This window comes from Lithobates pipiens, unplaced genomic scaffold (genome assembly GCF_037356315.1).
Source record: "Lithobates pipiens isolate NorthernLeopardFrog02 unplaced genomic scaffold, aLitPip1_a1.2 Scaffold_18, whole genome shotgun sequence".
NCBI lineage: Eukaryota > Metazoa > Chordata > Amphibia > Anura > Ranidae > Lithobates > Lithobates pipiens.
The window spans coordinates 148,310,018-148,323,830 of record NW_027507758.1 but is presented as its reverse complement, the minus strand read 5'-3'; positions in this window follow the sequence as shown (position 1 = coordinate 148,323,830).

The following is a 13,813-nucleotide window of genomic DNA, read 5'->3' as shown; positions in this document are numbered from 1 at the left end:
GATTTGGTAGACAGCCGCACCCTGTGATCGGTAACAAAGCCAAAGGTGCGTTCCGAAAGAACGCTGGATGCAGGACAGGCCAGTAGCTCAATTGCCTACTGTGCAAGCTCTGGCCAGTGATCCATCCTCAAGACCCAGTAAGCCAGAGGATTTTCGGTGGGAAAGGTGTCCAAGTCTGACCTTGCCCCTAGGTATTCCTGCACCATGTAAATCAGACGCTGGCGATGGTTGCTGGAACCGATCATACCTTGGGGCTGCGGACTAAAAAATTGTCTGAAAGCATCAGTCAGACAGCCACCTTCTCCACCGCTCCTTCTGACCAATGCCTCAGCAACACGTTGTCCAGGACCAGGAGTTTGTAACCTCCCAGTCTCTGGGAATGTGTTGCACAGACCTTTCTGCAAGGCCTCCCGGAGATGTCTCATCCTCTGCTCCCTCTGCGATGGCAAGATAAGGTCGGCAACCTTACCCTTGTACCGTGGATCAAGGAGAGTGGCCAGCCAGTAATGGTCCCTCTCCTTGATCCAAAGAATACGAGGATCCTTCCGCAGGCTTTGCAGGATCAGGGAGGCCATGCAGCGTAGGTTAGCTGAGGCATTCAGTCCGGAGTCCTCTGGGTCACTAAGGACAACATGATCCGCAGCTACCTCCTCCCAGCCACGTACAAGTGCACGTGTTTCTTGGGACTGTAAATCATCCCTACAAGACTGCTGCTGCTGCTGCTGCTGCTGCTGCTGCTGTGTACCAGCCTCCACCTCCATGCTGACACAATCATCCTCCTCCTCCTCTTCCTCCTCCTCATCCTCTTCCTGTGTGATGGGTGGCACAGCAGGAACACTGTCTGGATAAAGGGGGCCTTGAGAGGCAAGGAAGTCCTCCTCTTCCTGCCTCTGTTCTGCCTCAAGTGCCCTGTCCATTATTCCACGCAGCGTATGCTCCAAGAGGTGGACAAGAGGTACAGTGTCACTGATGCATGCAATGTCACTGCTCACCATCCTTGTGGCCTCCTCAAACGGTGACAGGACAGTGCATGCATCCCTGATCATGCCCCACTGGCGTGGTGAGAAAAATCCGAGCTCCCCTGACCCTGTCCTGGTGCCGTAGTCGCACAGGAACTCATTGATGGTCCTCTGCTGCGTGTGCAGCCGCTGCAGCATGGCCAACGTTGAGTTCCACCTGGTGGGCATGTCACATATAAGGCGGTTCTTGGGCAGGTTCAACTCCTTTTGGAGCTCAGCCAGCCGAGCACAGGCATTAAATGATCGGCGGAAATGCACACAGACTTTCCTGGCCTGCTTCAGGACATCCTGTAAGCCGGGGTACCTGCCCAAGAACTGCTGCACCACCAGGTTAAGGACGTGAGCTACACAGGGCACATGGGTCAGTTGTCCCTGTCAGAGAGCGGAGAGGAGGTTGGTGCCATTGTCGCAAACCACCATTCCTGGCTTAAGCTGGCGTGGCGTCAACCACCTCTCGGCCTGCCCCTGCAGAGCTGACAAAACATCCGCCCCAGTGTGGCTCCTGTCCCCCAAACAAACCAGCGCAAGCACGGCATGGCATCGTTTTGCCTGCGTACTTGCGTAGCCCCTGGAACGCCTACGGAGCACCGCTGGTTCTGAGGACAGAGCACTGGAAGAGGCCATGGAGGAAGAAGAAGAGGAGGGGGTGGAGGAGAGAGGTGTGTCACAACCAATAGTAGCATTTTGGAGGCGTGGTGGCGGAACAACCTCCAACACTACTGCACCTTGTCCTGCATCCTTCCCAGCTGCCAGAAGAGTGACCCAATGGGCCGTGAAAGACAGGTAACGTCCCTGTCCATGCCTGCTGGACCATGAGTCAGCGGTAATATGCACCTGTCCAGCGAGGCAAGGACATTGCCTTCCACATGCCGGTAGAGAGCCGGAATTGCCTTCCGTGAGAAAAAGTGGCGTTTGGGGACCTGTCACTGAGGAACCGCACATTGTACAAACTCACGGAAGGGGGCAGAGTCTACCAACTGAAAAGGCAGCAGTTGAAGTGCTAGCAATTTAGCCAAGCTAGCATTCAACTGCTGGGCATGTGGATGGCTGGGAGTGAACTTCTTTCGCCAGTCCAGCAGCTGGGGCAGGGACTAGTGGGGTTGGAGATGCCAGCTGATGAGGAGCAAGGAGAGGGCCGCTTTGTTCTTTGGTGTGGATCTTTGAGGTACGCTTGCCAACGAGCTGCATGGCAGGTCAACATATGTCTGGTCAAGCATGTGGTGCCCAAGCGGCTGATGTTTTGGCCACGCGAGATACGCTTGAGACATATGTTGCAAATAGCAGCGGTGCGATCTGATGCACTCGTCTCAAAAAAGGCCCACACCAAAGAACTTTTAGCATAACGTGCAGAGGCAGCGCCCTGCACAGGCGGAGCTCTGCGGTGTGATTCAGTCAGTGTGCTGCCCCTAAGCTGGCCCCCGGAGGGCATCCTGCCTCGTTGGACATGTGCCTCCTCCTCCTCCTCCTCTCTCCTACCAGAAACCCACGTGGAGTCAGTGCCCTCATCATCCCCTCCCTCTTAATCGCTGTAGCAAACCTGGCAGTATGCTGCAGCTTGTGGAACATGACTGCCAGATTTCTGTCCTTCTTGAGCATCCCCTCTCTCTGCATTCACGCTACTGCCTTCCTCTAGCTGAGTGTCATCATCAGAGGCTACAAAACACTGGGCATCCTCCTGGAGCATGTACCCAACACTGTGCTCAAAGAGTTCAGGAGACTCCTCAGGAGGACGTGGTGGGTCTAGGGAAGGAGTCACTGATGATGACATTGAGAGGAGGGAAGGCGATGCGTTGGCAGCTGCTTTGCTAGTACCCTGAGACTGGGTGAGAGAGGATGAGGAGGATGAAGAGGGCTTGGTCATCCACTCTACCAAGTCGTTGGCATGTTGCGGCTCAACATGTCCAGCTGCCGAAAAGAAGGACAAGCGTGTCCCATGGCCACGTGCTGATGACAATGCACCACGTCCACGACCAGCACTGTTGTCTCTAGACGCAGAGCCTGCTTGCCCTCTTTTATCGGCTCGCGCCTGTCTGCCTCTCCTTGCTGGCCTTCCAGACATGGTAATGGCCTGAAGGGAGTTGGGTAAAAAAGCAGTTGGGTAGTGTATATTGTGCTAGAGGCACACAACACCCACTAACTCCTGCAGATGCCTTTATTATAGAACACCAGAGATAAAGGGGTATATACAGATGTATACTGTGCTGTGCTGGAGGCACACACAACTTCCAACAACTCCTGCAGATGGCAAGTGGGCTCAAATAGAGAACAGCTATGTAGGTGGATATAGCGGTATGTACTGGGTACAGAGCACGCAGACAGCACGCACTAGCTCCTAACACTACTGACTGCAAGCTCTATTATAAAAGATAGATCACTAGCTATATAGGTGAGGTGAATATAGCGGTGTATACTGCGGTCAGGGCACGCAGACAACAACCACTACACAACAGCAAGATCGAAAATCGTCCGAAAACGATCGGTGTGTACTGTGTTGAAGGTACACAGAACACCCACTGCTTCAGACGCCAACACACTACACAAGGCCGCCGCACTGGCGGCCTTATATAGTGTGGGGCGTGCACTACACAGCCTGAGCTATGATTGGCCACAGGCATCCTGCCTGTGGCCAATCATGGCTCTCCTCGCTGCTGGCGCTGCGATTGGCCAAGCATGCGGGGTCACAGTGCATGCTTGGCCAATCATGAGCCAGCAATGCACTGCACCATCGCAGTAAATTGTGGGCCGTGAGCGCCACACGAATTTGGCGCGAACGGACCAAAAGGTTCGGACTTCGCCGAACGGACGAACAGCCGATGTTCGAGTCGAACGTATGTTCGACTCGAACATGAAGCTCATCCCTACTGGAGGGGCTGTTTTCTTGGATTTGTGGACTTACCTGGAGCGGTAGTTCTCTCACATGTGTGGTGTAATCGCCATTTACATATGAGTGTAGGACCGGCTTTCGCATTTGTGCGTGAGCCTGGGTAGAAGGGACACTTTAACTTTTTTTATTTTATTATTTAATTTATTTGAATTTTTTTATTTTTTCACAGTTTCTTTAAATCTCTTGTAATAACAACAAACAGTGACAGGTCCTCTATAGTGAGACATCTGGGGTCTATTAGACCTCAGATGTCTTCACTGTCCTTGAAAGCCTCGGATCAAATTCAAATCATTGATCTTAAGCTTTCCTAGGCCAGCAATGGCCAATAAACAACAGAATGAAATTATTAAATCCTCATTGCTTCCGGTTTCTGATGTCACACAGTGGGAGGAAGGATATCCCTTCCTTCCACTGTATCTGAGGAACAAAATGCCACTGAACGTATCCTTACCAGCCTCCCTGATTGCACAGGAGTGCCCGGAAATCTGGCGGCGAAAGGAGGGAACCCCCTTCCACCACCTGCAAAAGTAATCCAGCAGCTCTTTAGTCACTCAGATTACTTTTACCGACTTTGTAATCTCTGGCTGCAAACACTGATACTGATATCACCCTTCCCATCCAGCGACATACCGGTACATCGCTGGATGAGAAGCTGTTAATGCAACAGCTTCTATCAAATACACACACACACACAAAAAAAAAAGGGAACAACACATTTACTAAGAACAGTAAAATAAATAAACTATACTACTCTAAATATACTTACACCAAAAACACACACACACTCTCAATAATGGAAAAAGGAGCTGCTCAATGAGGACATTTAGTGTTTTATTTGATTTAGCCAAAGCAGGAACAATCAAGTTTGTTCTTCTCAGTCTGTGGGATGTATGTCCCCCAAAATCACTCTTCGTCTTCCTGGATAGCCCTGTGTAAAACACAACTTACCTCCAATGAACTGACTCTTAAGTCATAATGCTGAAGTTTACTGCCAGGTGTTGCCTTATGCTCTTTACAGCAAGATTGTACCATTCCAGAACCCCTCTACCTGTAGAATCACAACAAGAGTAGAACCAGAGATTGGCTAATCGGAGGTAAGTCTTGTTAAATACGTTTTTTGGGCGGTTCATGGGTGTTGTGCAACTGTCCATATTCAGCATGATAACTAATATAGGTCATTTGTTGATTGATCTATAAATATTTTCTCCTAACAAAAGCTGAGCAACTCATACGAAACAAATATTTTCTCCTGTACTTCAGTAAAGTATATATTCATGCTTACATGTTATCCGCCAGGTCATCATTGTGTCAGTCTTGATTATCACCTTTTTTGTGGTTCACTGAAGGTTTTATTGCTTTTACAGAATTAGGCTTCATGCACACGAGACGCAGATGCAAACGCTGCTGGACACATGTTGAAACCGGCGTTTAGAAACGCGCGTTTTGCCGCGATTTTTACCGCGATTTAGCGGCGTTTTACCGCGTTTTACCGCGTTTGCGTCTAGAAGCGTTTAGTTAAGCTAACATCATAGACCCTCCCCAGCTCAAAAATTAACTATTTCAGCAATTTTGTGAGACCAGAGTGAGTAGCAGCAGCTGTGAGAGCTGCAGTGTACTTGTATTTAGCGTGTCACTTGCCACGGCACCTGCCACAAGTTGTGGATTGTCCACTTGCCACGTGACTTGCCACATCACCTGCCACATCACTTGCCATGTCATCTGCCACAAGTTGTGGATTGTCCAACTGCCACGTCACCTGCCACAAGTTGTGGATTGTCCACTTGCCACATCACCTGCCACAAGTTTTGGATTGTCCACTTGCCACGTCACTTGCCACGTCACTTGCCACAAGTTGGGGATTGTCTACTTGCCACATCACCTGCCACGTCACCTGTCACAAGTTGTGGATTGTCCACTTGCCACATCACTTGCCACCTGCCATGTCACTTGCCACAAGCTGTGGATTGTCCACTTGCCACGTCACTTGCCACGTCACTTGCCACGTCACCTGCCACGTCACCTGCCACAAGTTTTGTATTGTCCACTTGCCACGTCACTTGCCACATCAGCTGCCACGTCACTTGCCACAAGATGTGGATTGTCCACTTGTCACATCACCTGCCACATCACTTGCCACATCACCTGCCACGTCACCTGCCACAAGTTGTGGATTGTCCACTTGCCACATCACTTGCCACATCACCTGCCACGTCACTTGCCACGTCACTTGCCACGTCACTTGCCACGTCACTTGCCACATCACCTGCCACGTCACTTGCCACGAGATGTGGATTGTCCACTTGCCACGTCACTTGCCACGTCACTTGCCACGTCACCTGCCACGTCACCTGCCACAAGTTTTGTATTGTCCACTTGCCACGTCACTTGCCACATCAGCTGCCACGTCACTTGCCACAAGATGTGGATTGTCCACTTGTCACATCACCTGCCACATCACTTGCCACATCACCTGCCACGTCACCTGCCACAAGTTGTGGATTGTCCACTTGCCACATCACTTGCCACATCACCTGCCACGTCACTTGCCACGTCACTTGCCACGTCACTTGCCACGTCACTTGCCACGTCACCTGCCACAAGTTTTGGATTGTCCACTTGCCACGTCACTTGCCACGTCAGCTGCCACGTCACTTGCCACAAGATGTGGATTGTCCACTTGTCACATCACCTGCCACATCACTTGCCACATCACCTGCCACGTCATCTGCCACAAGTTGTGGATTGTCCACTTGCCACGTCACTTGCCACATCACCTGCCACGTCACTTGCCACGAGATGTGGATTGTCCACTTGCCACGTCACTTGCCACGTCACCTGCCACGTCACTTGCCACGTCACCTGCCACAAGTCTTGGATTGTCCACTTGCCACGTCACTTGCCACGTCAGCTGCCACATCATTTGCCACAAGATGTGGATTGTCCACTTGTCACATCACCTGCCACATCACTTGCCACATCACCTGCCACGTCACCTGCCACAAGTTGTGGATTGTCCACTTGCCACGTCACTTGCCACATCACCTGCCACGTCACTTGCCACAAGATGTGGATTGTCCACTTTCCACGTCACCTGCCATGCCACCTGCCACAAGTTGTGGATTGTCCACTTGCCACGTCACCAGCCACATCACCTGCCACAAGTTGTGGATTGTCCACTTGCCACATCACTTTCCACGTCACCTGCCACGTCACCTGCCACAAGTTGTGGATTGTCCACTTGCCACGTCCCTTGCCACGTCCCCTGCCACGTCACCTGCCACAAGTGGATTGTCCACTTGCCACATCACCTGCCAGAAGTTGTGGATTGTCCACTTGCCACGTCACCTGACACAAGTTGTGGATTGTCCACTCACCACGTCACTTGCCACATCCCCTGCCACAAGTGGATTGTCCACTTGCCACGTCACTTGCCACGTCCCCTGCCACAAGTGGATTGTCCACTTGCCACGTCACTTGCCACGTCACCTGCCACAAGTTATGGATTGTCCACTTGCCATGTCACATGCCAGTCACCTGCCACAAGTTGTTGATTTTCCACTTGCCACGTCACCTGCCAGGGCACTTGCCGCGTCACCTGCCAGGTCACTTGCCACGTCACCTGCCACAAGTTGTGGATTATCCACTTTCCACGTCACTTGCCACTTCACCTGCCACGTCACTTGCCACAAGTTGTGGATTGTCCACTTGCCACATCACTTGCCACCTGCCATGTCACTTGCCACAAGTTGTGGATTGTCCACTTGTCACATCACCTGCCACATCACTTGCCACATCACCTGCCACAAGTTGTGGATTGTCCACTTGCCATGTCACTTGCCACATCACCTGCCACGTCACTTGCCACGAGATGTGGATTGTCCACTTGCCACGTCACTTGCCACATCACCTGCCACGTCACTTGCCACGAGATGTGGATTGTCCACTTGCCACGTCACTTGCCACGTCACCTGCCACGTCACTTGCCACGTCACCTGCCACAAGTTTTGGATTGTCCACTTGCCACGTCACTTGCCACGTCAGCTGCCACATCACTTGCCACAAGATGTGGATTGTCCACTTGTCACATCACCTGCCACATCACTTGCCACATCACCTGCCACGTCACCTGCCACAAGTTGTGGATTGTCCTCTTGCCACGTCACTTGCCACATCACCTGCCAGGTCACTTGCCACAAGATGTGGATTGTCCACTTTCCACGTCACCTGCCATGCCACCTGCCACAAGTTGTGGATTGTCCACTTGCCACGTCACCAGCCACATCACCTGCCACAAGTTGTGGATTGTCCACTTGCCACACCACTTTCCACGTCACCTGCCACGTCACCTGCCACAAGATGTGGATTGTCCACTTGCCACGTCACCAGCCACATCACCTGCCACAAGTTGTGGATTGTCCACTTGCCACATCACTTTCCACGTCACCTGCCACGTCACCTGCCACAAGTTGTGGATTGTCCACTTGCCACGTCCCTTGCCACGTCCCCTGCCACGTCACCTGCCACAAGTGGATTGTCCACTTGCCACATCACTTGCCACATCACCTGCCACAAGTTGTGGATTGTCCACTTGCCACGTCACCTGACACAAGTTGTGGATTGTCCACTCGCCACGTCACTTGCCACATCCCCCGCCACAAGTGGATTGTCCACTTGCCACATCACTTGCCACGTCCCCTGCCACAAGTGGATTGTCCACTTGCCACGTCACTTGCCACAAGTTATGGATTGTCCACTTGCCACGTCACATGCCAGTCACCTGCCACAAGTTGTTGATTTTCCACTTGCCACGTCACCTGCCAGGTCACTTGCCGCGTCACCTGCCAGGTCACTTGCCACGTCACCTGCCACAAGTTGTGGATTGTCCACTTTCCACGTCACTTGCCACAAGTTGTGGATTGTCCACTTGCCACATCACTTGCCACATCACTTGCCACCTGCCATGTCACTTGCCACAAGTTGTGGATTGTCCACTTGCCACGTCACTTGACACCTGCCATGTCACTTGCCACAAGTTGTGGATTGTCCACTTGCAATTGCAATTGTTTAAAATATTTTTCTAATGGTTTTTCATCATTTGCAATCATTTTTGAGATTTTTAATGTAAAAAAAAAGGTCACCTTTAAAAACGCATATAAACGCAAACGCGGCAAAATGCGGCAGCGGCGTTTTGCCGCGTTTTTCCGCGTTTTGCCGCGTTTTGCGTCTGAAACGTGGAAATTTTTGCTTCTGAACGCATTTTTTTGCTTCTGGAAAAACGAGATTAAACGCAACTGCATAAAAACGGAAAAAAACGAGACTGTGTGCATGGACACATAGGATAACATTGAATGAGTTCAGGGGCAGTTGAAAAAACTGTCCAACTGCATCTGAACGCGCGTTTAACTGCGTCTCGTGTGCATGAGGCCTAACTGTAAGTGGATGTTTACAACTCAAAGCATAGGAGCAGACACCGTCAAAGTTAAAATTTTAAAAGTAATTGCTGCCTACACTAAACACAGCACCAACATATTTTTCTAAACTCAGCTATAAACAAATAAAATAGATCTCAGTTCTTTAACTATCTCAAGACCAGACAGTTTCACTGCTCAGACTAGTTTTGCAATTTTTCAGTTTTTATAGCTGTAACACATTGAAAATCAATTACTCAGGCATGCAACAATGTACAAAATTAAATTTTTTATATGTTTTTTGTAAATTCTTTATAGCTAAAGGAAGTACATACTTTGGCATACAGTGTGTAACAGGCAAATATAAACTGATTGACGTGTACACAGCCTAATCAGAGGGATAAGCCAAGAAACCAACATAGGTATTGTCCAGGCATATACAGTAAAAACTTTAAACAAAGGCATGCCTCAGTGAAGGCATAATTACGTGGCGACTGGTATGTACCTCTCTCAAACCTTTTTACATTTTTCAATATCGATTTAAATAAACTCAAAAAGCATGAAATCCAGCCAAACAAAAATTTTCCCGACCCCGTCAGGGTGTTCTCAGATTACCCAGGAGGGAGAGAGAGAAAAAAAAGGGGGGGTGGGGGAGGGTGGGATAAGAGAAAGAGGAAGGAAAAGAGGGTGTGAAAGAGAGAAAGAAGGGCTAAGGACAAGGTGAAGAGTACAATTCCTCCCCCTCACGTCCCTTTCTACTCTTTCCAAAACAAACAAGTCTCTGAATGTTCCAGGATGGATTTGTACTCAGCAGAGAATGTAAATTTGTGTTGGTAAAACCACTTCTTTAGGAACTTGCCACAAGTCCCTCAATCAGCTGAAATTAGGTTCTCCGTTCTATTCACTTAAATTGTTATCTTTTTTTGAGACAGATAGAGCTTTCTTTTGGTGATATTTAACCACTTTTACCTCCTTCCTGCCCGGGCCAATTTTCAGCTTTCAGCACTGTCACACTTTGAAGGACAATTGCACGGAAGTGCAACACTGTACCCAAAATTCAATTTTTATTTTTTTTCCAAATAAACAAAGCTTTCTTTGGTGGAATTTAATCACCACTGTTTTCCTTTTTTGATTAATAAAAGTAAAAAGACCATCAATTTTGTAACAAAATAGTTTTTTCTTTGTTTCTGTTATAACATTTTGCAAATAAATAATCCCTCTTCATACATTTTGGCCAATGTATTCTGCTACATTTATTTGGTAAAAAGAACCCAAATCAGTGTATATTATTTAGTATGTGTGAAAGTTATAGATTCTAAACTATAGTACTGTATATATATTTAAAAATCGAATTTCTTGAGGCCCTATGTCAAGATGGTATAAATACCTCCCAAAAGACCCTTTTGTGGAAAGCAGACAGTCCAAGATATTTAGTATGAGGCATGGTGAGTTTTTAAAGATGTAATTTTTTGCCCAGTTCTTTGGAAAATGATGACAGAATGATGATATTTCTTATACAGCATAAAAATACAGTACTTACAATTACACCTCAAAAAAAATAATGCTACTCCTCCCGAGTATGGGGATACCACATGTGTGAATCTTTTTTCACAAACTAGCCACATAAAGGTGCTCAACAGCAAGGGAGTACCTTCAGGCATTTCAGGGACATACAGTGCCTTGAAAAAGTATTCATACCCCATGAAATTTTCCACATTTTGTCATGTTACAACTAAAAACGTAAATGTATTTTATTGGGATTTTATGTGATAGACCGACACACAGTGGCACATAATTGGGAATTAAAAGGAAAATGATAAATGGTTTTCAATTTTGTTTACAAATAAATATGTGAAAAGTGTGGAGTGCATTTGTTTTCAAACCCCCTGAGTCAATACTTTGTTGAACCATCTTTCACTGTAATTAAAGCTGCAAGTCTTTTTCGAGATGTCTCTACCAGCTTTGCACATCTAGAGAATGAGATTTTTGCCCATTCTTCCTTGCAAAAAAACTCAAGCTCTGTCAGATTGGATGGAGAGCATCTGTGAACAGCATTTTTCAAGTCTTGCCAAATCTTCTCAATTTGATTTAGGTCTGGACTTTGACTGCTAAAAGCCTTTACAGAACTAGTGCTGAAATTACTGCCCATGATCTGACGTTCACAGTGATACTTCACATGCGTGGTATGTTTGCTGTTTGCATGTGTGCAAGACCAACACGCCTTTGGGTGCTAACATGAGGGGAGGACAGCGGCACTTTACTTTTCTTTTTATTATTATTAATTACCGTAATATATATTTTTTTTATGCTGCTGCTTTAAAAACAAAATTGTTTTATCACTTTATTGCTGTCTCAGGGACTGTAAACATCCTTTGTGACAGCAATATGCACGTGACAGGTTATCTTTATGGAGGGATCTCCTCTATCCTTAAATTAATTTGAAACTCCAAGATAAGTGTTTTTTAATACTTTAGGTTTAAAAAAAATAGCATCGATGACATCCAGGTAAACCAGTAGTGATGTCGTGTCATTGCTTCTGGGTTACCATAGCAGAGACCTGATCAAAGCCAATCTTGGCTTTGTTTAGCTGTCCGGCCAGCCGGCAAATGTGCCAGTTGGCAGCTTGGGTCTGTAGGTGGTACAGGAAAGCCCAAACAAGCCACGGGAGGCGGTAGGAAGCTTTTAATAGTAATTGAGCTGCTAGTTAGCCACTCCGATTGCTATTACAAGAGAACTGACCATCGCTGGAAAACGGTACATTTATTAATGATCTGATGCCAATACTATGATTTCACTTTTGAGTATTGAAAATGTTGCTCTGTTCCTATTATCCATTTTTCTTATTTTCAGTGTGCAGCCACCACTGAATAAAGCTTCAACTCATTTACCTTTGTCTATGTCACCGTTTCACAGAATTTCAATGGGGACACCAGGGTCAGGTAGGAGTTGTACCCACCTACTATCAAAACCAACACCGACTGGTGTACTACAACTTAATTTTTGTTCTTGAGTTTTGACACATTTTAACACTAAAAGTTAAATGGTACAACATCCAAACTGTACTTTGTATACTGTAGTTTTTATTTGTAATATTATTTTATCAACTCCCTCTTATATGTAAGGTTTGCATTCATTTCAAACAATAAATAGCCCAATGACCATTCATATTCTGAATTTATAGCAGTGTTTACCCACAGAGTTCAATTTTATTTTTGGATTGTAAAACTTAAGGGAAGCATTTCATGAGTCTTCTGCTCAGTGGGATTATGTATAATATTTTAGTCTGAAGACATTAAAATTAACTTGATGAGTTACCTACAAATCAGTAAAAGTGAATAATGAGATTACACTTGCCTAAAAAGAATAGTGGAATATTATTTTCTATATAAAGAATTATATAAATATATGTCGTTTTGTAGTCAATAACTACATTTTATTTACCCTTTTGGCAAACAAATCTTGTAGGAAGATGTTAGTGGATGATTGTATACATTTTAAGCCTCTCATAATAATACATACACAAATGCAATGCCATTTTTCTTGAGTGGGGTTGAAAGCTAACTGTAGGTAACCACGTCTCACAATGGTAAAGAGAGCTACACTTTAATGAATATAAATGCATCTGAAGAGTCCCAGGTGGCAGATGCCTTGACATGCTTATGGTGCTATCCATATGGTGACATCTTTTCTTCCTCCATCTATCTTGTTTTCCTCCATTCATCCTATACTTAAACATATCCACACTTTGACCTAGTAGTGGTGCTTACAGGGTCAAATAACCCTGGTAATTATGCAGTCTATGTATCATTAGTGCCACTCATTCCTAGAAAGTCTTTGGTAAGTCTATTGGTTCCAAACACTTGTTCATCCCTCCTAGACCATAGAACCCAATGTTTACCTCCTGTTACTCTTCTTTAGTTTAGAAGTGTAACCACTTCCCTTAAACTTTAAAGTGAAAAAGAAAGACCCATCATAATATGCAGCTTGATTGTGGTTACTGATGCAAAACAAATGGGCACTTATAAGCTGGAAGGTAGCACTGGACAACATTGCCAGTAACATTATTGTGCGTGGTGTGACTTCAATTTGTGCGTGATTTTAGGTTTTAGACATAGCCACAGATGATGTTTTAAAAATAGAACACATCTTTACTGGGATTTACTAGGTAGATAAAATGTAGCATAAGTAGCAAAAATGTGCATGCCATCATAAAGCCACTCTGAGAGTTTGTATATGAACACTAAGTCACTTAGGAAATGTGCTATTATATAAATGGCTTGCCTATATGGCTGTTATCAAGTTTTGAAGTGCTACTAGCATCTACAGTTCTGATTAGGTTATTTGAACTACCCACATGTGGATCTTCATGTTTATCCACTTCAATACCAGATGACCCCCCCCCCCTTCCCATTTTCTATAGCTTTCAGTGTTGGCACACTTTGAATGACAATTGCACAGTCATGCAACACTGTACCCATATTATATTTTTAGCATTTGTCTTG